The 26,814-nt window shown below is 37.9% G+C and overlaps 1 long non-coding RNA gene across 1 annotated transcript; it reads left to right on the top strand.

Annotated features, from left to right (window-relative positions):
* Positions 1-2,776: 2,776 nt before the first annotated feature.
* Positions 2,777-25,051, top strand: LOC103718027 (uncharacterized). Its single transcript, XR_003387685.4, has 2 exons — positions 2,777-3,085; positions 23,249-25,051. It is a non-coding gene; the product is annotated as an uncharacterized LOC103718027 (long non-coding RNA).
* Positions 25,052-26,814: the final 1,763 nt, after the last annotated feature.

Raw genomic sequence — 26,814 nt, 5'->3', positions numbered from 1 at the left:
AGAGGAAAATAAAGTGGAGAGTAAAATATGATAGATCCTGAAGCATTGTCTGTTCCATGTTCCAATATTTTGGTTCTCTCTCAACCCTTAACCAGGTAACAATCTGGTACAGCAAAGGCCCACCAAAAGGGCTACTATGGCCGTAATTTTGAGCTTTGAGTCGTATTTTGGTTCATATTTCGTTATGTTATTTTCATATTGCAACAGAATCATATCCTTTTTCCAGGTTTTTAAGACTTGCATTGAGATGTAATGGACTCTGAAATAACTAAGAATTGGGGTCCAGAAGGAAGCTTAGCTTTCTTTCAGGAGTCCAGACTCGAAGGGGGCGTTTGGTGACCCAAATGGAATAACTATGGCGATCTAAGATCACTGGTGATCCTCATCCTGAGGTAATCTAATCCCAATGATCTAAGGTCGCTACATTTGATATGCTATGTTTCAGTGATTAAAAATCCCCGGTATTCACAAGTAACCTATTTAGTATGCCATGGGAATCCAAGATCACAAATCATGTACTACAAAGAATACCCTTGATATATTCCACAACTCATATTTATAGCGTCCTGATTTTTATTGCAAAATTTGGCCTAAGTCCGAGCATGTGTTTGGTGTTCTGGTCTTAAGACATGACAAAGAACACATGCATAACTAAGCTCAACTACAACAAGAAATTGATCCTATCAGACATAACCTAAGTATAATCAAATTGTTGTTGAGCAATTGATCATATGAAGATGGCAATAAAATCCAATAAACAAACCATGCCAAGCTGCTTGATAGCTATGTTTACTAGCACATGGATTATGATATTAAATTAACATTTATCAAATACTACCTTAGAAGCATATAAGAAATACCATTTATGCCAGGAGGATTTTATGTATTCTCAATTCTCATAAATTAAGAATGTATGAAAATATGTTGATTCTTGTTCAGAGTTGTCACAAGAAATTGGTTTGTATTTGGTCCTGTCACAAAATTGTGTAAAATTAGATACCGTAACAAAGAACACAAACCAAGGATGCTGATTCCTGTTCAGAGTTGTTTGACAACCTCATTTAATAAATCCTATCATATATGTTATCTTTGGATAATATAATGTAATCTAATGAGATGAGAAGCTGGGGGCATCCCAAATAAAACTACACATGGAATATGACTTTACTGGATCAAGGATTCAAAATGTCTCTGAATCTCTGGTCCCATCCAAAGTTTTTCCCAAAAAATAGAAAACAATTAGACTACAAGCCTAATTTCTTTCATTAAGTGAATGAAAGGTGAAACATTTCTAGCAATACAAACAGAAACTGGTCATGGCAAAAGCTTAAAAGCCATTGAAGGTAAATTCTGACATAAACTTGGTTTAACCAGTGGGCCAAAGCCTCCTACTGCTAATTGGAAACATAAGCATGATATCTAGGATTTCTACTGTGGCTTTGGGCATTTAGGGTTTCAATTGCCAACCTTTTTGACACAATTAGAAAAAGGAAACTTTATAAGCCCGAAAAGGCAACAAGACATATGCCTCAGTAGTAGTTCAGAACACAAAATTAAGCCCAAAACTATTAGATGGCACCTGTTGGTCACGATCAAAGTCATGTTTTAAGCAGATGATCAAATCCAAGTAAATTTTTTACAGACCCTGTTTCTTGAAGTTAAAGATACCAAAACTATTAAGTATGCAGCAGAAGCACAAATTTGGTACGCTTAAAATTCAAAACAGTTTACATTCAGATTCAAATAAATATCATTCAGAATCACATAAGGTCCCATCTCTTGATGAAACCGCTAATATAAAGAACCATCAGGTCTACTCCATAGTCTGATAAAATGGCCGTCTTTGCAGCTTGTGATGGATATCATTTTACATAATTAGATGCAGGGAATCATAAGGAGGAGCTGTGAGCACATAATTACATCCATAAATCATTAAATAGCAGGCCTCGCCAGGTATCCATACATGGACAGAGAAGGAATCAGCCGAAGAGATTGAATCAAAAACCTTCCTTCAAATGGCATAAATTCTATCGACCACAGATTCAGAAAGAATAATTGTCATGCAGAATCCTAGATAGTTGAATTAAGCTTTCAATAATTTTATTACTGACATAAAGGAACAATTGGCACACCATAACAAATAACATTCTCTAATTGCAGAATTTGACAGTGAAAATATCATTAAAACATCAGGAAAAGCTCGATCATGCCGAAACTTGCCAAAGCTCGATCAAATTTCAAGTTGACTTGCTCAATTTTCACTTGCATATGTAGCCTACAAATGCCACATGATAAAGAAAGGGAGGCAACTTGTGAACACGGAGGCGCAAGGGAAGACAAGGTGGTGCGAGTGCTAGAGCCTAGAGTTAAATAAATAGAGCCTAGAGTTAAATAATCTCGATTTAGTGATGCTGCATGGCTCTTCTAATATGTATACAAATGATTCTCTTGCTATGTAGTAAGAGAAGATTGGTGAAACTCATGGATTTGCTACTGTAACACAGTGGATTGGTTGTTGATGAAATTGCGGTTGTGAGCTCGCAGAACCTTTTGGGTGTTTATATTCACTCCAATGCATCTTTCATCTCTATTTGCTTTCTCTTCTGCTGAAAAATAACAATCATGGACGACTCAAAAGCTGACGTGCCAACAGGAGGGTTTTCTCGCTATATAGATATCAGATAAATCATTGCCATTTATATTTAAAAATAATATTTTTTAAAAATCCATAAAAATATGAAGGTGGTGAGCGAGTGGTTTCAGCTTGGGTCACCACAACTCGATTCCACCCCGAAAATTATTGGATGTCATCCTGCACGTGTCCTCCACTTCGCTCGGACGCGAAAGAACCCCTCAAACCCTCTTATGCCGCACGCTTCCACGCCGCCCGGCAAACCCCTCTCCCGCCAAAGATCCCCCGCCTCTGCCGTCCCTCACCAATCCTGGAACTCAAACTTCCACCTTGAAACCAGGCGGAGAGACCCGAGACCACTGCCTTCGATATCCAGAAGCGGCAGAGGCCTGTGCTCCATTTTTCAGATTTTTGGCTGATTTTTCTTGCATTCATTGGAGACTTTTGGAGCGGGTATGAGTTTCTCTCTCTCGTTATTATTTTAATAAGTAATGGAGATAGAGAAGCCAAGAACTAGGCCTTTCGTGAGGAAGTTCTGCATTAAAATTTCTAATCTATTTCACTTCAATATATACTTTTTTGTGAAGTAGGTCTATTTATGTTGGAAGAGTTGATTCAAACCCACGTTGGATATGTTGAACTCCTCTATTTGCTTTCAATGCTTGTTTCTGGTGACACGTATCATTTCCGGTTGTTCTTTGACACTAAAACTTTCATTTTTCAACTATACCAATCATATCATAGCTGAATATCAGATTTTGCTTGGAAATTCATTTTGAGCATCGGTTGTAAATGGTGATTTTCAATCAAAATTTGAAAATTGATGGCAAAAATTTGGCCAAGAAGATGTTGGATCCCGTTTAATTTAGACTTGATCTCGTCTAATTAGAGCCCATATTTGACAAGTGTCCCTTGTTAATTATGATGATCTTAAGGGCATTAAAGTAATTTCGCAGTAATGAAGGGTTACCTTGATGGGGGGTGACTCTTCATGGGTGTAACCACCCGCAGCGTTTGGTCCCCGGAGAAAGCTATAAATAGCCTGTTAGACCCCTTCTCTAAATCATGCATTAAGAGCTCTCTCTCCAAAAAATTCTTCTGTTAATCTCTGTTTAGATCAGAGTTATTTGATGTTGATCGCGGTTAAGGATCAAGCTGCTTCACAGATCTTAAAGTTTGAAATGGATTTAGCGAGTCAAGGTATGATCCTATTTATTAAAGTTTAATTATTCCATCAATGGTATCGAGTAGATTCTAAAATAAATCATACCCTTATTGTCTGGAAGACACAACAATTTGACAACACATGTTATTTAAACATGTGAAGTATTTTTGGCTGGCCGATGTGGGAATAAACTCCTAACTTGAGATGATGTCCCCTTGCCCATGTTACTTAAAGAAGTGAAATTGTTCTCATTTGGGCGATGTGGGACTAAAACCTTCACATCTTTTCCCCTCCTTCCACCCTTGTTTGAGAAAAGGAGGAAGGGAGAGCCGCTGCCATGGCCGCCACTCGGTCACGGCCCTCCCCGTCCTAATTGGTGGCTAACAGGGCCATCATCCTATGACCCACCGTGGCCGCCATTGTCACGCCCCGAGCCCGGAGCGCAGCAAACGCCGCACACCCGCACGGCGAACCGCACAGGCGTGCAAGGCACCGGAACACATTAAAACAATCACAGATGTTTAAAGATGACATAATTATTTAAGTTGGTCAAAAGCAGTCTTACAAAATTTCAAAATAACATATGCCAACATAATTCAAATATCCAAGCTAATCTAACTAAAATGCCAATAACTGAAGGAATCATCGAAAAATCTAACGCACTCCCCCAATCCCGTACGATCAAGTCTCCGGATCTGAAAAACAGAGAAAACAGAATAATGAGCTACACTAGCCCAGTAAGCAACAAAATATCCCAGAGTGGGGTCAAAGTATATCAGATCAAAATACAAAATAATGACTGGGAATAAATCACAAATAACATTATTTTTCTCTTTTCAAAACTTATTATCATTTTTACAAAAAACTCTTATATCAGAATCTCAACATAATAGGCTACGGCCACGTAACCCAGTGGCATGGGTTGCACAAAGTACCAAAAACCACTATTGGTAGTCACCGATGGCAACGGTGTCCAAAAACCACTATTCTAATCATCGGTGGCACGGTGTTGAAACCGGTTCCTCATAGATTACAAGTCGACAGGTCCAACGTATAATTCCCATTGGCGGGGCCATAACAGAACAGAACATGTCATAGCCATGCTGAGAATGCATATATACAAAAATAGATTTCATAAATTGTCCAATTATATTTTACGGATTTCAGAGCGTATAACATAATTTTCAAATAAAATTTAACATGCCTGACCCATTTTACTGAATACAAAATATATGTCAAAATTTAATCAATTATCAAATACTTTGGAAATCACACTTGAAATATTAAGTTACTTACCTCTTCTCGCTTAACTTCTACTTCAGGTAGGCGGATCAGGTTCACCTATTTAAATTTAATTAATTTTTTTTTAATTTCAGAGCTAAGCAAAAATTAAAAATAATACTATTGGACATGGCCTAATAGGACCCAGAGTTGGCCCATAATGGGCATGACCCGGTAGGGCCCGCAACGGATACGGCCCAATGGGCCTGTGTAGACCTGGTCCAATAGGGCCCCCAAAGTTGGTCTTTAATGAATTATTTATGCAATAAAATTCATTGCAGGGACTAATACTTAATTATAAAATATTGTTCTACAATAAAACTTGAGTAAAAGGACCAAATAAATATATTTGAGGACCTTTATGTAATAATCTTTCTTATAAGGATCAAACAGAAATTGCAGAAAGCTCTTTTGTGAAATAATATACTGTTAAGGGCTTAACTGTAAAATTTTATTTATTGGCCAAATGGGTTCGGGTTTCGGGTTCCAGGTTTGGGTTTTAGGTTCCGGGTTCGGGTTTTGGGTCTGAAATGGGTTTCGGATTTCAGATTTCGGGTTTCGGATTTTTGGATTTTTGGGCTTTCGGGCTTTCGGGTTTTCGGATTTTCGATTGGGCCCAAGTTAGGCCTACGGTGAACAGGGCCCAAAACACTGTTCACGGCCCATCATGGCAACAAGGGGTCTTTTCCTCCCAACTGAATCAAGATAGGGAGGAAGGAGAAGGGGGAAGGGAGATCCGGCGGGGTGGCCGACTTAGGTGGACGGGGCCGTTGCTCGGTCAACGGCAGCCGGCTACAGTGGCGGTTGGCGGCCGTTGTGGTGGCCGGGGTCGAGAACAACTGAGCATGGTCTCGGTTTATGGGGCTGAAATAGGGGAAGAATGCAAGGATATATGGCAATGGAACGAAGAGCCAAAGAAGGGGCTTACCGGCGGTTGACGGAGGCGGTGGATCTCGGCTGCGGGTGGCTCAGTCCGGCGGTCAAGCGGCGGCAACGGGGGTGGGGCTTTCCGACGGCCAAAATAGATCGAAAAACAGGGGACTCGGGTGGTGATGGTGGTTGGCCGAGGTGGCACGCCGACCACTTGGGAAGCAAGAGTAGAGGGAGGAGAAGAAGGGAGGAGAGGAAGAGGAGGAGACGGAGGAGAGGGAGGAGGGCTCGGGTGATCTTCGGAGGAGGAGGAACGGGGGTTTTATTGCCCCATTTCAACAGCTCTCCGCCGCGATTTTTGCGGTGGTGGGGCGAAATCAGAGGCCACTCGTGCGGCCGCGGGGTGGACGCGGGACGACTGCGGTGCAGTCGCGGGATGCCCACGGCGTCTCTGTGCCCGGAGAAGACGGAGGGGATCGCGTTAGCGATCCCCTGCTCTGGCCCCTTCCAAAAGGGGTGTATCTCACATTCTCTCCCCCTTATAAAAATTTCGTCCTCGAAATTTAAGAGATTTAGGCCTTTCATATGCTCAGCCCATTGAGTAATATAAATCCAAGATCTTATTCTTCTCGATCAAAATTAGTGTGATAGATAACTTTGAATCAATTATCAAAAATTTCATATAAACTCGCAAGATTAGCACTAGGTAAGTGACTAACTGAAATCTCAGATTGAAATTATCATCTTGATGCATGTTCACTCGAGATCGGATTAGGATCGATTCACAACAGGATTGATTAAAATTAGTTGTGTTTGGGATAGAACTTGAAATGAAATAGATCTCATACACTTATCATGGTAGTGTGTTGATCCCTCAAAGGATAATGACCAACCTTAGAGTCAAATCATTAAATGGCTAGAAATGTAATTCACAAAATAAACATGTACTGATGATCATTAGATACAACGGTCTATCACAAAAATGATTTGCATCAAATCACAAGAGCAGGTCTGAGAAGGCAAAGTATTGATACCATGATTCAATATGCTACAAAGCTTTTAACTTAAACTTATAAATCATAAGATGGGTGCAAATAATGCATGGTTTATTCAGATACTTAACAAATTAGACCATATTTGGTCAACAATCAACTAACCCGAGTCATGATACGCTCAAATTATTATTATTATTATTTTCTTCTTAGCATACCCAAAAATAGCAAAGTTTATCTAAGAGATAATAACATAATCATATCATGATTGACCGCTGAGAATCAATAGTATTCACCTTCCCTTATTAACAAAATCTTTCATTATTAAACAACATAGTTTTCATCATAACATGTTACCAAAACACAGTCACTATTTTTATCCAATTTAAAATAACTCAGTCCACCATGCTTTCATTGTGCAACTCTGATCAATATTTTCCAAAATTTTTTAATGATCCCAGATCATCAACATTTTTTTTTATAATATCTAAGCAAAATTTTATCCTTGCTTCCTAAGTACACTATGTCATGATTAACCCCTGAGATAGTTGCCGTATTTGTACCATCATATGATCAAGTAATCATATTCTAGATCCAAATTTGAACTAAGCCAATTCTAGTTTCCCTTGACAATTCCATTATACAAGTTCATATTCATTCTAAGCTTCGATAATTAAAAGATTCTAGATTAGCTTACTCAGGAGCCTAGTCAATCATCCCGAATCTTTTTTTTTAGGCTAAACTTATTTGGGCCTCTTATGAAATCCCACTTGCATTTCTCATATGGTGAGACAAAATCCATAATCAACTCATGGCCTTGATTTATAAATATTTAATTCACAAGAATCTAATAATCTAGTTCAAAGATTTACAAAAAAATTCCACCAAGATATAAGCTCTATGATTTTACATTAAGATCAATTCCTCAAATAAGTAAAATATTTTTATTTGCAATACTGCAAATATTTCGAGATCTTGTAAATCTACTAGACTTAGAGAATCTACTAATAACACAATGATATCCATATTGATCAAAATAAAAAATACTATACTTTCTAACGATTTTTTTTTTAAAAAATAAGGAAAAGCATCAAGAACTTTTCCAAATCAAACAAATCCTATTTTCGACCAACCCAAAAACATTTTAATCTACCAATATTCTCAAGATTTACCAATTGACTTTCCATCAAAATATCAATCTTAATTGTTTCAAGTCTCAAGTAGAGCCAAATAAGAATTCTTAAGTCTCATCCCAAACATATTTTTCTTATATATAACAGTTTCATATATGATCCATATATAGATTTTAACCTCAAAAAAATATTTTAATAAATATAATAAAATCTTTCCAAATTTAAATATTAACAACTTTGTATGAACGAACCTTAACTTCTCACCAAAATAGTTGACTTCAAGCTAGAAGTAACATCACAGTACCTGATATAAAGTTGAACTTCCAAATTCACTTATATAGTAAATAAGCTAATAATTTACAATGCACAATAATATTCCATGGTTAATAGTCCTTCACTTAATTTTATCAAAATCTTATTTAATCATAACTTGAAATACAAATTACTCCATCAAGAAAACTCTCTCAAAATAGTTTATTCACATTTTAGCTACTAGCATAGTTAGCTAACATTCTGCTTTTAATAAGCATGTCAAATAAAATTCAAATAAAATAACACAAATTTACCAATATCAAAGCAAACAAAATTTGTGTCTCATTGCCTAATTCCTACTTATTTCTCAACCTTTCTGATGAATCTTAGGAATCCTAAAACTTAAGCTCCATACAACTATTTCAAACAGAATCCCTAATAATCTTAAACCTAAGCTCTGATACCACCAAATCTGTCACGCCCCGAGCCCGGAGTGCGGCAGACGCCGCACGCCCGCACGGCAAACCGCACAGGCGTGCAAGGCACCGGAACACATTAAAGCAATCATAGATATTTAAAGATGACATAATTATTTAAGTTGGTCAAAAGCAGTCTTACAAAATTTCAAAATAGCATATGCCAACATAATTCAAATATCCAAGCTAATCTAACTAAAATGCCAATAACTGAAGGAATCATCGAAAAATCTAACGCACTTTCCTAATCCCATACGATTAAGTCTCTGGATCTGAAAAACAGAGAAAACAGAGTAATGAGCTACACTAGCCCAGTAAGCAACAAAATACCCCAGAGTGGGGTCAAAGTATATCAGATCAAAATACAAAATAATGACTGCGAATAAATCACAAATAACATCATTTTCTCTTTTCAAAACTTATTATCATTTTTACAAAAAAACTCTGATACCGGAATCTCAAAATAATAGGCTACGACCACGTAACCCAGTGGCATGGGTTGCACAAAGTGCCAAAAATCACTATTGTTAGTCACCGGTGGCAACGGTGTCCAAAAATCACTATTCTAATCACCGGTCCAAACCAGTTCCTCACAGATTACAAGTCGACAGGTCCAATGTATAATTTTCATTGGCGGGGCCAGAACAGAACAGAACAGGTCATAGCCATGCTGAGAATGCATATATACAAAAATAGATTTCATAAATTGTCCAATCATATTTTACGGATTTCAGAGCATATAACATAATTTTCAAATAAAATTTAACATGCCTGACCCATTTTACTGAATACAAAATATATGTCAAAATTTAATCAAAATAATACTATTGGACACGGCCCAACAAGGTCCAGAGTTGGCCTATAATGGGCATGACCCGGTAGGGCCCACAACGGATACGACCCAATGGGCCTGTGTAGACCTGGTCCAATAGGGCCCCTAAAGTTGGTCTTTAATAAATTATTTATGCAATAAAATTCATTACAGGGATTAATACTTAATTATAGAATACTGTTATACAATAAAATTTGAGTAAAAGGACCAAATAAATATATTTGAGGACCTTTATGTAATAATCTTTCTTATAAGGATCAAACATAAATTGCAGAAAGCTCTTTTGTGAAATAATATGTTGTTAAGGGCTTAACTGCAAAATTCCATTTATTAGCCAAACGGGTTCGGGGTTCGAGCTCCGGGTTCCGGATTTCGGGTTCCGGGTTTTGGGTTTCGGATTCGGGTTCGGGTTCGGATTTCGGGTCTGAACTGGGTTTCGGGTTTTGGGTTTCGGATTTCGGATTTCGGATTTCGGATTTTTTGGTTTTCGGGCTTTCGAATTTTCGGATTTTCGACTGGGCTCAAGTTGGGCCCGCGGTGAACAGTGTCGGATTACCCTCGCATGCGTTGCGACGATCGCAGCGGAAAGACACGCGCAGGGTTGTTCATCTCATGAACGTTCTAGGGAACGTAGATTTCAAAAATTTTCTAGAGTTCTCTAACTCAAATTTATGAAATCTAAAGGAAAGATTAAAATTAAAAGACTAGATTAATTTCCGATCTACTACAATTCCTAATTGTATAGAATTTATAAAGATCTAATCTTTACCTTTGAGCGGGTAGAACTTCACCGCTATCTGATGATCGTAGGATTTCTAGTTCTCTTGAAGCCGCACAAGCGTCCGGCCTCTACAGGTATCCACACGAGGTACAGATCGCTCCAAGATCTCACCGGGGTGCTAACTCTTTTGCAGAGATCACCTTTGATGGGTGAATTTCTCTCCTTCAATCAACTCTTTGATCACTTTGAGAAGAAGAAGGAAGACAACGAACGTCGAAGGGGAGGAAGAAGAAGACGGCGGCTTTTTTTCTTTTTCTCTTGCTCACGCCAAAGGGAAGAAGGAGGGAGAGGGTGGCGGCTAAATGAAGGCTCCAATGCATACTATGTCCCACGCCAGGCCTCCTTTTATAGGCATCTAATGCCCATTCAAATCAGGAATAATTTCAACAATCAATCACTCCTTGATTCATCCCCTTAAAATCAGCCACACCCTACTTAATTCTATCACAACCCTTACTTAAAAGTGATTGGAGAGAATCCAAGGGATGTGCTCATGCCATGTGGCAATCCGCATGAACCAAGAGGAGGAGGAGATCCACCCCTCCACATGGTGTGGAGACCATGAAAGGAAAGGAGGGGCGGACGCCCCTCCTTTCTTGGTGCGTGTGAGGAGGGGCGGACGCCCCTCCCTCTTTCCTTCTTTGCTCCACACGCATGGAGGGAGGGTTCCCTCTCTTCCTTCCATGCATGGGTCTCCTAATTAAATTAGGATTTACATGGTCCCACATGACCAATTGAATTCTAATCCAATTAGAACCTAATATGTTCTCCAAATTGATTTATATGAATCCTAATCTAATTAGGACATGAATTGGACTTCATGAATCAAGTTCCTTATCTAATAAAGAGTTCTAATTAATTAGGCCTTCCCATCCTTATCCAATAAGGTTAAGCCTAATTTAATTAGGTCCAATTAAATCAATTAAATTGCAATCCAATTACGATTCCTTCTTCTTTAACTCACTAACTCTTAGCGGGTTAAATCAAATTGACAATCAATTTTAATTTCAATTCTAAATCGCTATCCAACCGTCGAAACGATCAAAACCTCTAATGTGTGTGACCCCATAGGTTCTATTCTGACTAGTAGTGAGATATATTATGATCTCTATCATAATATCATCGAAACTCTTTTCAATGGATTGAAACAATTTCAACTCTACTCTTAGGGTTCACTGATCACCAAGTGAATGCCTTCGAGTCTCACAATCCACTAGTGACACCTAGCAGCATATGGTGATAACCCAGCAGAACGAAAAGGATGAACCTCTAGGTGCAGTTAGCGTATGATACAGTACCTCTATCATGGATTCCGACATGACGGAGGTTATGGATAACTCATCAAACCCCATCGTTTGTCTTATATCAGATTTATTTGACTCAAGTTTGAGATTGAAAAACTCTTTTTTCAAAATTGTCCTGGCCAAGATCTTTCGAACTTAGTCTCATAAATCACATAGGATCACTCCTAGTCTATCAAGGTCGATAGATCCCATCTAGATGCAATCCTAATCCGACAGTAAAACTACTGTAGCCAATCTGCACCACAAGGATCCTTAGGGTCCATGTTTATGTGCTCGTCAAACTACAGCAACCTCACCGTGATTAGCTGAGGCATCGCAGGTCTAAGTACTAGTCATACAACTGCAACATCAAGTAAGTCACTGATGAGTGGATAGACATCCAAGTGACTTCTTGCTTTGGTCATGCTCAGTACCCTTGTTCTTTAACAAACACTACCAATCACCCCAGTGTCCCTATACTATGGACTGAAGACTCGTCCATCAAAGAAAGTGATTTGTGCACTAATCTTATTGGATCGATCACCATCCTTCGTGATGATCCATCGATCAGGAGCTATTCAAAAATTAACTATTAATTACACATGCCTTAAATTCTCAACTCTTGAGAATATGTATTATTATTTTATTAATCCCTAGAACGATTCAGGGACACATAATAACATGAATAAAGAAAATGCCTGATTTTATTAATTAATAAAAGATCAAATATAAATTTCATGCCTCCAGAATAATTACAATGCATCTGCCAAATTGGCTTCTAGGGCATACTCCTAACAAACAGGGCCCAAAACACTGTTCACGGCCCATCATGGCCACAAGGGGTCTTTTCCTCCCAACCGACTCAAGATAGGGAGGAAGGAGAAGGGGGAAGGGAGATCCTGCGGGGTGGCCGGCCTAGGCTGTCGGGGTCGTTGCTCGGTCGACGGCCAGCCGGCTGCAGTGGGGGTTGGCGGCCGTTGCGGTGGCCGAGGTCGAGAACAACCGAGCATGGTCTCAGTTTATGGGGCTGAACAGGGGAAGAATGCAAGGATATATGGCAACAGAATGAAGAGCCAAAGAAGGGGCTTACCGGCGGTCGACGGAGGCAGTGGATCTCGGCCGCGGGTGACTCAGTCTGGCAGTCAAGCGGTAGCGACGGCGGTGGGGCTTTCTGACGGTCAAAATAGATCGAAAAACAGGGGACTCGGGTGGTGATGGTGGTTGGCCGAGGCGGCACGCCGACCACTTGGGAAGCAAGAGCAGAGGGAGGAGAAGAAGGGAGGAGAGGAAGAGGAGGAGACGGAGGAGAGGGAGGAGGGCTCGGGTGATCTCCGGAGGAGGAACGGGGGTTTTATTGCCCCATTTCAACGGCTCTCCGCCGTGATTTTTGCGGTGGTGGGGCGAAAATAGAGGCCGCTCATGCGGCCGCGGGGTGGACACGGGACGATCGCGGTGCAGCCGCGGGATGCCCACGGCATCTCTGCGCCCGGAGAAGATGGAGGGGATCGCGTTTGCGATCCCCTGCTCTGGCCCCTTCCAAAAGGGGCGTTATCTCACAGCCAAGGCCACCGCGGGCGGAGGAAAGAACAAAAAACAAAAAAAAAGGGAGGGGGAAGGAGGACACGGCCGCCATGGCCATGGCGGCCGACATCCCTGCGGCCCGCCGCTCAACGGCCTCGGCGCCAACTATGCCTCCCACGTCGTCCGCAGCGGCGCGTGCGGCCGCGACCTGTGGCCAACACACCGGCGGCCTCTGTGGCCGCCCCCGCGGCCTGCGGCCGGCAGCGGCGGTTGCGCCCGCTGCCGTTTAGGCAAGAGGGGTCACTGGTTGCCTTTTCTCCTCCTTTCGGTTGGGGAAGAAGATGAAGCATTAACGGGCTTCGGGTTTTCGGGTTGAAACCCAAAACCCCAAATCCAAAACCCAAATCCGTTGGCCAATAAATGGAAAAAAATTCAAATAAGCCCCTGAGAAGTATATTAGTTCTCAAAAAGGGTCTTCCATAATTTATATGTGGTCCCTATAAGAAAGTATTATTACAAAATGTCCTAAAATATATTTATTTGGTCCCTTTGTTAAAGTTTTATTACATAACAGTAATTTGATAATTATGTATTACTCCATGTAATGAATTTATTGCATAAATAATCAATTTAGATGCTTTCTTATGATGAAACATGATTGTTTAAATTATTCATATTTTTTATGATAAAATGGTGATATATGCATGAGACGAGCCAAAGCATCTTATGTAGGAAAAGACATAAAAATGATTAAATTTTTTTCATATTTGTGGTGACAAGCCAAAGCATCCCATAAATCTTAGAATGCTTTAATTTAATCAATAAAGAGTCTTTTATCACCATCTCATGAAATTGAATACTTGCATCATATATAATGAACCGGCCCCAAAGGAAAGTCATTATACAAGATTAATGATGGGATGAAATAATGTTATTAGTATGATATTTATGATCAAATCTTGTTGCCCAAAGGCCTTGAATTCTTCATTAATATTGAACGATATCTAGTGAAATTATCCATTGAATAACGGTGTCTAAGAAAAGCTTGTCAAAAGGGCTATGTGCCTAAGAAAGGCTAGTACTTAAATGAGCCTAGTGCTCCACCACCGATCTGAAACTGATCTGGCTGTTATTCTTTGAATTTTTCAACTAGACATCTAGAATTCATTAATTATCATACTTAATGCATTAGTTTTATCATAAAGGGTAAATCATGTAAAGTTAATTTTGATTTACTCACTAAATTGCTAATATGGGTTAGTAATTTAGATAAAATTTTAGCATAATTATAGGACGCATATTAATAGTAAGCATATGTTTTGCAGTTTTTTTCTCGAAAGTTTTTTCTAAATCCACATCATGCATCCCAATACTTAATGGTTTAAATTTTTTGGAATGAAAAAAAAGACTGACATTCACTTTAGGGTGCATGGATATTGATTTGGCACTTTGTGAGGACATGCCACCTGTCCCTACAGAGAAAACTATGTCGGAGCAGAAAAAGTTGTATGAGAGGTGGGAGTGGTTAAACCACTTAAGTCTTTTACCCATACAAAATCATATTTCCAGAAAGATAACGGGCTCAATTTCTGATTGTAAAACTGCAAAAGAATTCTTAACAGTAGTAGAGGAGCAATTTATGAGTTCAAAGAAAGCCCTTGCCAGCATCTTAATTTCAAGGTTTGTTTTCTTAAAGTATACTGATAATGGTGGTATACGTGAGCATATTATGGAATTACGTGACATCGCTGCCCAGTTAAAATTATTAGAAGTAGATATGCCAGAGACTTTTCTTGAACATTTTGTTCTTAATTCTCTGCCTATGGAATATGCACCATTTAAGATCTCATACAACACACATACAGAAAAATAGACTATGAATCAACTTCTAACCATGTGTGTTGATGAGGAGCAGAGAATAAAGCAAGAGAGGCAAGAGAGTGTTTATCTCACCTCTTATAAGAAAAAAGGACATAAGGAGATCGGTGGTACCAGTCATTATATTTCTTGTCAAGAAGAAGAAAATGAAAGTGTCAGACAAAATGACTAACAAAAAGCAAATAAAGTGCTTCTTTTGTAGGAAATAGGGACATTTGAAAAAGACTGCACCAAGTACAAGAAATGGCTCGAGAAGAAAGATACTTTTTTTTTCTTAGTGTGTTATTAATCAAATTTTGTTGATGTACCTCATAACACATGGTGGATTGACTCTGGTGCTACTATCCATATATGTAAAACTTTGCAGGGATTGCTGAACAAAAGAATTCTAATGGAAAGTGAACAGAGCATCATTATGGAGAATAAGATGCGTTCACATGTGGAAACTGTTGAAACGTTCAAATTGACCCTAAAGACTGGCCACAACTTGTACCTTGAAAATACCTTTTATATACCTGGATTTTCTAGAAAACTGATATCCATTTCTAAGCTTGTTTCTTTTGGATATACTGTTTCATTTGGACCGTCATTTGTAAATCTTTCCTTGAATAATATTATTGTTGGTAATTGCTTGTTAGAGGATGATTTATTCAAATTAGACCTTGATACATCTTTTGAATTATCCCTTTTATCCTTACAAAATAAAGAACATTATGAATTAAAGCGTAGCATGATAAACAAAAATTTCTCTATGTTATGGCACCGAAGATTAGGTCATATCTCCATAAAACGAATCAAGAGATTAATAAATGATGGAATTTTACCAACTTTTGACTATGATGACTATAAAACTTGTTTAGACTGCATCAAGGGAAAGCAGACTAACAAGTTTAAGAAAGGTGCTAAGAAGCATAAGTTCATTGGATCTTATACATACAGATATATGTAGGCCCTTTTCGACCCTATGTTTTACAGGTCATAAATATTTTATCACCTTTATTGATGATTACTCACGCTATGGGTATCTCTACTTATTGTATGACAAGGCTGAGGCATTAAATGCCTTTAAGCTTTTCAAAATAGAGGTAGAGTTACAACTTGGTAAAAAGATTAAAGTTGTGAGATCAGATAGAGGCAGTGAATACTATGGTAGGTATACTGAAACTGGATAACATTTAGGTCCATTTGCTCGATTTCTTCAAGAGCAAGGTATAGTTGCTCAATACACTATGCCTGATACTCCTAATCAAAATGGAGTTGCAGAAAGAAGAAATCGAACATTAATGGAGATGGTAAGGAGTATGATTAGTCACTCAACTCTTCCAATTGCTCAGTGGGGTGATGCCTTAAAAACTGCTGCGTATATTCTAAATAGGGTTCTTACTAAAGCTGTCCCAAAAACACCCTATGAAGTTTGGACAGGTAGGAAACTTAGTTTAAGACATCTACACATTTGGGGGTGTCAAGCTGAGGCTAGGGTGTACAACCCACAAGAGAAAAGGTTGGACTTTAGAACCATTAGTGGTTATTTTATTGGTTATCCAGAAAAGTCCAAGGGATACAGATTTTATTGTCCTAATCATATTTTGAGGATTGTGGAGACAAGAAATGCTAGATTCCTTAAAAATGACCAAATCAGTGGGAGTATAAAACCTCAAGAAATTAATTTTGAGGAAAAACAAACTCCGTATAGTGTGCAAAATTCAAATAGTCTGGCAATGATTCCTCCACCTATCATTGATAATGATTTAGAGGAGGATGAATCTACTATTAATGTTCTACTTGAATTTGTGCCAGTTGTCACTGAGAATGTTGCTCCAACTATAGAACCGGTGGATCAAGAAACGACTTTAAGAAAGTCATCAAGGATAAGAAAATCTCCAATTCCATCAGATTATATAGTATACCTTCAAGAATGTGATTATGACATCAGAAATGTCGATGATCCAATAAATTTCTCACAAGCCATGAATTCTGTAAATTCCTCCAAATGGCTAGATGCTATGAAAGATGAGATAGATTTGGAATCTAGTTGAACTACCTCCTGGGGCTACTGCAGTATACTGCAAATGAGTTTTTAAAATCAAAAAAGACTCCAAGGAAAAGGTAGAGCGACATAAGGCCAGACTTGTTACCAAAGGATTTACTCAAAAGGAGGGTATTGATTATCATGAGATCTTCTCTCCAGTTTCAAAAAATGACTCTTTAAGGATAATTATGGCTTTGGTGGCTCATTTTGATTTAGAGCTGCACCAAATGGATGTGAGAACTGCTTTTCTTAATGGAGATTTAGAGGATGAAGTTTACATAAAACAACCTGAAGGTTTTGTTTCAGAAGCTAGAGTCATAAGGTTTGCAAGCTAAATAAGTTTATATATGGACTCAAGCAATCATCCCGACAGTGGTATCTTAAGTTCAATAATATCATTTCTATATTTGGTTTTGTAGAAAATGTTGTTGATAGATGCATATATCTTAAGATCAGTGGGAGTCGATTTATTTTTCTAGTTCTATATGTAGATGATATTTTGCTTGCTAGTAGCGAGTTGGCATTGCTTAGGAAAACTAAGCATTTTTTTCTCCAACAATTTTGATATGAAGGATATGGGTGAAGCCTCATATGTCATCGGCATTGAGGTTCATAGAGATAGATCTAGAGAAAAACTTTGTCTATCTCAAAAGGCCTACATTAAGAAAATGTTGGAGAGATTTTGTATGGAAAATTCCAAACCAAGCCCAGTGTCTATTACTAAATGCGAAAAGTTGAGCAAATCACAATCTCCGAGAAATAAAATTGAAAGGGAGCATATGAAAGCATTTCCATATGCTTCATTGATTGGAATTTTAATGTATGCTCAAGTCTGTACCAGACCTGATATAGCATATGTTGTGGGATTACTGGAGAGATTTTAAGCTAATCCGGCATGGAACATTGGAGAGCTGCTAAGAAAGTATTGAGATATCTTCAAGGGACTCAAGATTATATGCTTACATACAACAAATCTGATCTCCTGGAGATTGTTGGATACTCAGACTCAGACTTTGTGGGATGTCTAGATATTAGAAAGTCAACATCATGTTATATCTTTCTACTAGCTGGTGGTGCAGTCTCGTGAAAAAGTTCGAAGCAAAAGATGACAACTGCTTCAACAATGGAGGCTGAATTATTCACAAGATCAAGTTCATTAGGCATTAGCAATTTGACATGACCTCTTTCAAGTTGTTCCACCACTAGAGAAACATTCTCTCCTTATACCTTACTGTGTATGGCAGCATTTGGTTTGACTAGAAACCCATGCAGATGGGTACACATGCAATCAAAGTCAACTTGTGTGGACACTCTGCACTTCATTGATGGGTAATAAGTGGCTATAATCTCACCTTGTCATAAGTCACAATAATGGACAAGTTAATTAACAACTGGAGCATGAATGTTAGATTATTCTCACTAATGCAATTCACATCCTGTTACAGTTGTTGATTATTTTTAGTATTTTTTTGATTCTGTTTCCTAGTTTAGTAATGAAAAAGACTAAGGGGGACTTAAGCTGATCTATTTTTCTTAAATACTATTGTATCTTGTTCTGTAATTTACTAACACACTTATCATTTTCGAATTATGTTTAAATGCATGAACTTTTATTAAAAAGATCATAAAGATATGGAGCTCATACAACTTATAGTTTCTCAATGGTTGAGGGTTAATCCATTACCAATTAATGAATGATACCTGGATCATTGGGGCATACAATGTCTATTGTCAGACATGTAAAGTGATTTGTCTTTGTACTGGGTCTTATCTCTACCATTTAGCGACAGTGTCTCCATTTCAGGAATCAAGTTGATTGTTATTGATTGCATATATCACTGGTGAAGTGAAGTATAATCGTCATAACTAATTAACTTTATAATCATATAAGATGCTTGATAATATAAACCATCTCTACATATGATAATCAGGCAGGTCTGAATAAGACATTCGGTCACAGATAACCTTATTATTACTTATATCATTACTTAGTAAAATAGCCATAACTTAATTAAACTTTATAATTGTATAATATGCTTGATATTTTAAAACATCTCTACACATGATAAATAGGTGATGCTAAATTAGACATTCCATCACAGAAATACTTATTGTACCAATATCATTACTTGCAATAATAAGTCTGGTAGAGTTCATACTGTAAAATACGAACATTAAACTCATTAACAATTTTAGCATTTTTCTCTTAAAATTTATACATCAGAATTTGCCTTGTAGTGTTTACAAGCTGATGCTGCATCAGCTTCATCTCTGACCACTGCAGCTTCTACTTGGCGTCGTAAGAATTCTTCAGTCATACCATTGTCAAAGAGCACCTGAGTACGAAAAAAGTTAATAACTGAAAGCCACTTCAACTTACAAACTAGCATGAACAAAGGTAGGATGTAACAATTGAATGAACAAAAGACTTCTATGGATTAACTGTGAGCCAGTTTGGCACCATACCTGTCTTTCCTTTTTTTTCCCCTTTATGAAATATCACATGAAGATTGATTTTGACGATAGCATTTGCATCGCTATCTTGCTAGTCTTTGCTTTCTTTCCACTTTTTTTTGGACACCAAAAAAGTTTTATTACAAAAGGGTTCTATAAAATTTTGTAGAGAACATATATAAACAAAGGGTGTTCCGTTTAATCTTGTTTTCTTATTTGGGTTTTGAAAAGATACAAGAAATAAGAGGTAAATCAACCTAAGTAAAAAACAGAAACAACAATTACTTGGTGATTATTAGTGATAGAAAATTTGGAACACAATTAAAAGAAGATTCTTTTTTAAACATTGAATCGAGGAACTGAAATATGTCAATCTACATTGCATTACTACAGCAGTACAAGAGACTTATTAGCAATATGAAGGCTAATGATGGTTGATGGCAGTGTTTATACTTGCTAATATTTCAAGTTTGACTACATGAAGTAACCCGCTTTTCTTTATTTTCTTCAAAATGAAGTAGTATCTTATTTTCAATTTTTTGTTCCAAGCAATGCTTTCTTTCATGGAAACAGAGATTAAAGAATGCAAACCTCATACGATCTCTTGAAGCTAGCCACAGTTCCATAGCATCGAACACCATTCATTAACATCATCACCCTTTTCCCAATCATATTGTCATTTCTTGGATTTCCTATTTCCTTCTTTTGGTTTGATTTATCTGGATTGCTATATTTACTCCTCAAATTTTTCATTCCATCAGGATGCTTGGTTTGCATTTCTTGTGCTTCTGTTGCAGTAAAATTCTTCATTCCAGTTCCAGGTGATAGGTGGGATTTATCCTTGATAATCTGTGACTCAGAAGTCTTCTTGCTTGCTTGCTGCATGAATTTTTCCTTTGATATAATCTGACAGTCATCACTTTCCAGAACATATTTTGTACCCCTCTTTGCATTTTTGCGATTTGATGTTGTGCTATTGAAGATTTCAGACTCTTCACCTTTTTGTGTTTCTTTGAAATCCAACTCAGCAGATAAATCATAAATCTCATTTGTAATTTTTCTTTCATATTTCAGACTGATAAGGGAAGTTGCTGCCTCCCTGTTTGAATAAAAGACCAACAAATAAATTAGATAGTTACTACAAAAAAAAAAGACATATATAATATTCAAGAATGTAAAACTTTTACAGTATGGACATGCTTAGATGTTAGAAACTTAGAAAAATAAGTATAACTTATATGCAAGAGTCAAGAATATGTTCATATATTGTTACAATCAACAGAAGATAGTTTTCTTTACTACTTTACATGTCATAATAGTTATTTGCATTATCATAAAGATCATTACATAGTATAATTACCTTGCTGCTTTATCCTCCATAGCTACTTGATAAAAGATTTGTTATAGGAACTTTGGCTGATTGCTGAACCTTCCTCTCTGTGAAAAGATCAAAATATCCGGTCAAATCACACATATACCAGTGATTTATATAACTAAGATTCATCTGTAATATAACCAAACAACCTAGCAAGGCAGAACATCAACATTTTACTAAAAGGCATTCCTATCTATTATTTGAAAATCTTCACTTGTGATGAGTAAGATATGGTCCATAGACTCCATAGTCCATACTATGTAGAAAATTTCTAATATTGAATATTATATATGTTTCTTTTTTCTCCCTAGTAACTATTTAATAGATTTGCTGGTATTTTATTCAATTGGGGAGGTTTCAACTTCTCTTGTGAGTTTTAAATATGATAGAAAATTTATAAATGATATTTAAATTGGTGGGCTTTGTCCCTCCATTTCACTCAAAAACATGATGAGTTTGCTATGATGGTTAGTGATTCCAAATAATGTTTATCCAGCTCAAGTAGTAATTGTTGTAATATACTAAGGTAGACATTTGTATCTTTTGTATTCTTACACTTTGTTTTATGGCTATGATTCAAAATGGTGTTACCCGATGCATTATCACCTGGTAATTTTGGTTTTCTGGAACCTTAGCATGGATCAATAATCAACTTCATTGCATTGTGTCTTACTAGCCAAAATTGATGTATAGAGTGGTCATGCATGACTTTTTAGAGGTATTGGGCTTCTAAGAATGCATGGTTTTGCTGCAAAAGTTGCATGAGAATGAGAGAATATTGTGTGAGAATGATGGAATCACAACTTTTAGCATCTCATTGAAGGTTGAAGAGCTGAGATATAATTCTTCTAAATTTAAGGTGATGGGGCTGAGACAATAGGTTATTTGAACTTTTGAAGTAATCTAACTTGGCTTATCATTAATTGATAAATGATTTGTAAAGTGATGGCCTGTATTATTCATCTCATGGAAAAGCATGAGAATGCCATCCTTCCAAACCTTGATGTAGAGAAGCATTCTTCTAAACCAACATAACTTTAGTAGGAATTTGTCTGCTAACTAAGACATTTCAAGAGATTGTAAATAAAGAAAAATTAAAAATGTCAGTCCGTTTTGATGCAATTTCATATCAGTTACACCCAATCAACTTTATTAGCCCTTAGAATACTCATGATATTAAGGAATGTGGAACCATCCTAAACAGCCTGGTTTTGGGCGTACTGAGCCGTGCTGCGGTAGACTGGGATGGTTCCAGTTCAAAATAGTAAACCGCTAGGAGAGGGAGAGGGTGAAGGAAAGAGAGGAAGAGAGAGAGAGAGGCAAAGGAAGGGAGAGGGAGAGGGAGGGATGCCGAAGGCCTTCGGAGGGCGCCATAGTGCTGGAGCAAGGGCTCCGCCCTCTGGACCCCTATTTTGTTCGAAACAGGAGTCCATCTGCTGACTTCACTTAAAATTTTCAAAATAAAAAAGGGGCCCTAATTTTAAGTGAAGTCCGCAAACCTCTTGCCGACTTCACTTAAAATTTTCAAAATAAAAAAAGGACCCTGACGGACCCCTTGCTCCAGCCCTCTAGCGCCCTTTGAAAGCCTCCGGCGGCCCTCCCTCTCTCTCCCTTCCTCCCCCCTCTCTCTTTTCCTCTTTCTCGTTCTCCTTCCCTCTCTCCTATCTTCTCTACTATGTCAGTACGAGCCTGGCATAGAATGACACGGGGGCATATCAAACCGTGCCGCCGGCCGACCGATATGGGCTCTAGTTCCGGCACAATGAACCTTGCATGATATGTTTGATATCTTAATGCATCCCTTTTATGGTAGAAGAATGCATCCTAAAGGACAGAGTTAGCAATTGTTGTTCATTAAACATAAAATCATTCCTATTATACAATTATAGGTTAATTTTAATTTTTTATGTTCATTAAACATAAAATCTTCACATGTATATTGACTTTTAACTATAAATCCAACACCTCTCTACCCTACGCTAACACTTCATATAGAAACTGGAACAAGATGCTCAATAGTGTAAATCTATTGCTATATTTGAATGCGTAAGCAATATTTTTAACTTAGCAAGTGCACACTGGCAGTAAAATCTTCTACAAAATGCAAAAACTTTACTAGTGATTTGTTCTTTAAATAAATTTAGATCATCATATTGTTGCTAGTTAAAGTAATCATTCATCACTTATAGAGAAAGCTGTTAATATAATCATTAAGTAATCAGGCTCTATAACAGAATCACACTTGGGATATTGTTCCCTATCCTTCTGATGTTGAATCCATTGGCTGTAAATAGGTGGATTCTGTGAAACTACGTCCTGATGGGACTGTGGAAAGATAAATGGCTCGGTTGGTTGCTCTTGGTAATAGGTAGGAATATGAAGTGGATTATGATGAGACTTTTGCTCCGGTGACTAAGATGACTACAGTACGAACAGTTCTTGCCATTGCTACTTCTAAAGGTTGGCCCCCATGTCAAATGGACGTTAAGAATGCTTTTCTGCATGGTGATCTCGAGGAGGAGATTTTTATGACACCTTCGCTAGGTTTATTCACTACCCCATCTTCTGATGTGTGCATGCTGAAGCGCTCTCTCTATGGCTTGAAGCAGGCTCCTCGTGCTTGGTTTGATAAGTTCCGCTCCACATTACTTGGTTTTTCCTTTGTCCAAAGTTCAAGTATGACTCTTACTTGTTTCTCCACAAGGCGGAGAGTGGTATTGTTCTCCTGGTTTATGTCGATGATATAGTTATCACAGGGACAAATTCTATGTTGATTTAGCAGCTTCAACAGCACCTACAAGCTTCATTTCACATGAAGGATCTTGGTTCTCTTCAATATTTCTTGGGCCTTGAGGTGAAGTCTGGACCTGTGGGTACTTTCTTGCATCAACATAAGTATACGTAGGATTTGATTGCTTTGCCTGGACTTCAGGATGCTTCTTCTATTGACACACCTTTGGAGGTGAATGTGAAGTATCGTCGTGAGGAGGGCGAGCTTCTTTCTGATCCTTCGCTGTACCGACAGTTGGTTGGGAGTCTGAACTATTTGACCATAACTCGGCCTGATATTTTCTTCGTTTTTCAGCAAGTTAGTTAGTTTGTGCAGACTCCTTGGCACCTGCATTTGACTGCAGTCCACCGTATTTGAGAGGCACTCCAGATCGCGGCTTATTCTTTCATGCTGGTTCACCTATTCAGTTGAGTGCATACAGTGATGCTGATTGGGCTGGCTGCCCAGATACGCGTGGCTCATTTACAGGCTGGTGGATGTTTCTTGGCAATGCACTCATTTCATGGAAAAGTAAGAAATAGGACCGTATTTCTAAGTCTTCAACGGAGTTTGATATCGAGACATGTCCTCTGCATGTTCTAAGATTATTTGGCTTCGTGGATTGTTGGCTGGCTTGGGTTCCCTCAACTTGAGCCCACTTCTCTTCATGCGGATAACACTAGTGTGATTCAGATTGCAGCTAATCCTATCTTTCATGAGCGAACCAAGCATATTGAGGTGGATTGTCACTCCATTCGTGAGGCTTATGACCGTTGTGTTATCACTCTACAACAGTTGCTCTTTAGCAAGAAGCTCTATTAAATCAAGTAGGCTAGTTTGAAGCAAGAAAGGAAAAGCTAATCTTTTGCAGGTCCTTTCGAACCAGATATTGAATGACCTGCAAAAGAACTAGAATGAACACCATCTGTTTCCCTCATATCACCACGTATTTTTAGATTGATGATGTGTTTACCAAGGCTATGACTCGTCAACGTCATTAGTTTCTAGTTAGCAAATTGATGCTTCTTGATCAGCTAGCATCAATTTGAGGGGGGATGTTAATAGGGTCGGCAGATCCTATTTCTTTATGGTTTCCATAGCAAATCTAATTACCTTTATTATTTCTGCAATCTACTCATTTTCTTTGTTATTTCTATTAACTCTGTACAGCTTAGTTTTCCTAATTTAGGTAGCAGAACTAATTGGCAGATTTACTATGTATAGCTGTCTATAGCTAGTTGCCATGTATAGTTGTCTATAGCTAATTTTCGTGTACAGTTTTTTTATTTAATGGGATTCTCACAAAGATGAGAGATCATTCAGTCAATTTGACACTTTTTAACTAAAGCCTATCAGCCTGAAGGAATCTGGAAGGAGAATTATTTTATTGAGTTGGCCAATGCACCATGTGCAAAATTCTAAGCAAGGAACCAAAATTAAAGATATCTGACAAACTTGAAAGAAAGTAGTTACAAATCGAATTTGGATGATGGAGCTCAATTGGGCGTTTGTGTGGAGTGTTGAGCAGAGACTTCCTTATTTTGCATTAGCAATTAAACTGAATGGAAGGTTTTTTTGCATACACATATTTTGTAGCAGAAACACAGTCCCAAATTCTAAAATGGTCAGAATGGTAGCACATGACAAGGTTCAACAGAGTTTGAGAACATTTGTGGCCTATTCATCAGTCTAAGAAAGTTCATGTTGGAATACCTCCATGGGCAACCAACATAGTAACCTACTGATTGGCATGAGCTTGTGGTAGAAAATGTAAATCTTTAGTAGAAGTGAGATGAATGGAACAATCTAAGGACCACAATGACAAAAAGATTGTTAACTAATAAGGTGTTCAGACAAATTGGCTAGAAGGTTAAGCTAATTATGGTGCCTTAATCTTATCAGAGATTTCTTTGGATTTTCCTAAATTAGCACGAGTTATGCAATTATTCATATGTTATTTGATTTGAAAATATTATTTAAGTTTGATTTGTTTTTTTTGGAAGTGCTCCTATAGCACTCGTGCATAATCAGTTGGTCTGTTTGCCAAGCCTAAATAATGGAACATGATAAATTGATATCCTCTTACATTGACAGAAGCTGAAAAGGATTAAAACAAACTATGAATATATATACAAGAGACTGCAGAGAACTGGTTTAATCATATTCAACTTACATTCGAGTTGTTGACTAGTGGAATGTGTAAATATACGTCTGTGGAGAAATTATATTTTTTATTCTCTTGGTTCCATATCATTCTCTTTGTTAACAGGACCCAAGCTGTCTAACTCAAATAGGGTCAAGCTACTAGCACAACTCTGATGCATCTCTTTAACTGTCGTGGATTCCTCCATTCGATGATCCAAGGCAAGCATCTAATTAAGCATTCATCCAAGATTCACAATCTTGGTACTAGACCCTATGCCATGCTGGTATAGTGTTGGTATGTCCGGTATAGGGATTGGTTTGGTGTACCAAGGCTCAGTACGCCCTCTATACCAAATCTCAGTTTGGTACTAGTATGGTACGGTACGTCCAGTATGGAGCAATATGCTTCGGTACAGCGAACCGTGCATTCAACAAACTTTCTAGTTGCCACTAACTTCATTGTCCAAGAAAATATAGTTTAAACATAATAGTCTACTAAAGATTTTGAGTGTATAAATTTAAGTTCTAGGAAGAGCCTATGGATATTATTTTGTTTATTCATTTTTTTTGTAGTTTTCTTTTGGTCAATAGCTTTTGTTGCCTTATCCTTTTATCCAAGGTCTACTAAAGCTGCCTTGTCAGGCATATGTGATGGTGGCCTTGCCATTAAGTGTTACCAGAAATCGAATCTAGAACTCTAAATTGCATTTGGCGACATAACATGTCTTTTGTTTTTGAGTCTGTAGATACCGAGGAAAGACAAAATCACAAAATCATCATCTTCAATTGCTGGTGTATGTGGAAATTATGGACCAAATTTGTGGTAGATTGGGACTATTAGTCTAGGGATCAGGGCCCTGCATTAAAATATCATGTATGAGTAAAATATGAGGAGGAAGGATGCTGAAGTAGATATGGAGATAACTAACATATAGACTCAAAAAT

Source organism: Phoenix dactylifera, chromosome 5 (assembly GCF_051530095.1).
Source record: "Phoenix dactylifera cultivar Ajwa chromosome 5, Ajwa_hap1_PhDact_Kaust_v1.1, whole genome shotgun sequence".
Taxonomy (NCBI): Eukaryota; Viridiplantae; Streptophyta; class Magnoliopsida; order Arecales; family Arecaceae; genus Phoenix; species Phoenix dactylifera.
This window is presented reverse-complemented; position numbering and strand designations above follow the sequence as displayed.